This window comes from Phodopus roborovskii, unplaced genomic scaffold, assembly GCF_943737965.1.
Source record: "Phodopus roborovskii unplaced genomic scaffold, PHOROB, whole genome shotgun sequence".
In the NCBI taxonomy this organism is placed as follows: domain Eukaryota; kingdom Metazoa; phylum Chordata; class Mammalia; order Rodentia; family Cricetidae; genus Phodopus; species Phodopus roborovskii.
The window spans coordinates 340,359-342,686 of record NW_026126846.1 but is presented as its reverse complement, the minus strand read 5'-3'; positions in this window follow the sequence as shown (position 1 = coordinate 342,686).

Here is a 2,328-nt window from a genome sequence, read left to right as displayed (position 1 = left end):
AGCAGGAGATCGGTACCAGAAGCAGTGCCCAGAGAATGGGGGACACTGCCTTATGCAGTGATTACTGATTACGTAATAGTAGATTTTAACAATCGAATGATTACACGATTTTAAAAAACTGTACTGTTTCGCATCATCAGTTTCTGAGCGGTTGCAACAGAACTGACCCAGGAAGGAATACAGTGACCACCTATTTTAAAAATGGAATAACTGAATAATCTCCTGATCAGGGAATCTCATCTAATGAACTCTGTCGGGCTGATTACATGACACACCACCAACAATTAATCACTCTAAGTAACCATATTAGAAAGCAGGATACAGGACTTAATAGAGAAAAGTCAATTGAGGAATCCAAAATGACTGAAAGAAACATAAGACACTGCTCAAAATCCTTAATCATCAGCCTAATGCAAATCTACACAACTCTGAGAAACCATGGGATCAAGCTCCTCTAATGGTAAGAGGATGAAGAGGAATTTATTTTATTTTCCAAGAAAGGGAAAAGGATTATGGTTGAGGCGATTAACTTTATTGTTTCTTTTCTAGAAATTAGAAAATTGCAGCATAGAAAACAGGTTTAAAATAGTCATCACTGTACTTCGGAATGGCATAATGATGCTTTGTTTCCATGCTTATGTCACTATAGGCATTTTGTAGCTTGAGAGACGGGGTATATATGTAGAACTCAAAAGAAAGAGCCCTGCTTTGTTTTTGTGAGAAACTCAGTGGGGTGGTAAGGTTAGTTCATCGGTGGGTATACTCCTTTTAGCCTGTGGGAGGGGCACTAGAATGTGACAGAATGTTGGTTCATAAATGTTGCCTGGCAACCCTGCTTGCATACTGTATCCTGGTAGCATGGGCCAAGGACGAGAGAGCAGCCGAAAGAGTTATCTTGGGGCATTACAGTCTCCCAAGATAACTATCTCCAAAAACTTTTCATGGCAGCATTTGATTCGCCTAACCAAGTCACAGCCAAACCTCTGGAAGTTTTCCTACAGCTTTTACTGGTTACCAAATGCAAGATTACCTAATCAGAGGACATAGTCTGTGGACAAATAGTTCAGAGTCTTCTGTTTATGAATACTCTCTCTCCTCAGAAGTAATACTATGGAACACAAAGATAATAAGACTCACATTTATTCATCAAAAAGGTGAGTTTGCTTGTTGACTTCCTTCAGGATGGTGATAATCCGTTTGTTAGAGTGGACTTAGCGATAATTAGATTTCAGTCCATCTCTTTTGAGGCAGCCGCCCAACATTAAATATGTGATATCTTCTAAAAACCCTGCATACACCATGAGAGTTCAGCATTTAAACATGTTACTACTCTGCTCTGCGACTAAATAAGGGATGAAACTTGGAATTTCCCCCACAATCATGTGGGAGTCAACTGAGACTCAATTGTGTGGAGCATGGCAGACCATTTCATCCTCTGATTATGTTGTTATTTGTTCATTAAAATTGGACATTAGATAATCCATGATCAGTGGATTGTGGTGATGTGATGTGGGAGGCAATTATTATAGACCATCTTAATATCAATTATGTAGTTAAAATATTTGATTTAATCACGACAGCATCGTTCATGAGCCTGGTTTTGGAGCCACCTTAGGGAAGTGGATGATGTTACATGAACTCATTATTTGATTATTTAGTTATATTAAACAATGATTTTATCGTCCATGACACCTGAACTGTGCCACAGATCACCTAATTACGTAATTAATTACTTTAAACTGACAATCTGTGTTAATCCCCAGGATAATGTAAATATTTGTATAGTTATGTAAACAACAATCCTCCATTCCATGAAGAGACCTGTACAGCTCCCTCTTGTGGAGATAATGTGCAATATCTACACATTTTATGATTCATTGACTCAAGTGGTGATGATGACATCCTTCATGAATGGAGTCTGGCCATGCTTCCCTGCCAGTAAAATGCTACATCCCTTATTTATTTTGACAGTTAGCTATTACTAACTTATTTAATTCTTTAAATTATGCAAACGAAGGACAGTGCCATCACCGATTACGGTTAGGGTGCAAATACCTGTCAGGGACAAGGTTAGGAAAGTTGTAGACATAGAAGAGCGTTTTCTGAATGATCTATGCATCTCCCAGAGTACGAGGGATGCTGGGTGATTGAGTCCAGAATGTTGCACGGTGCCCTCCGAGAAGTACAAGGACTTCATCAAGGCCGGCACGGTGGTCTGGGTGTTGACTACCTGCTCTTCCTCCACATCTTCACACCGGTTGTGATCTGCCATGAGAAGAAGGAGTGGCACTAGGAGGTCGGCACCATCACCGAGACCTGGCAAAAGGA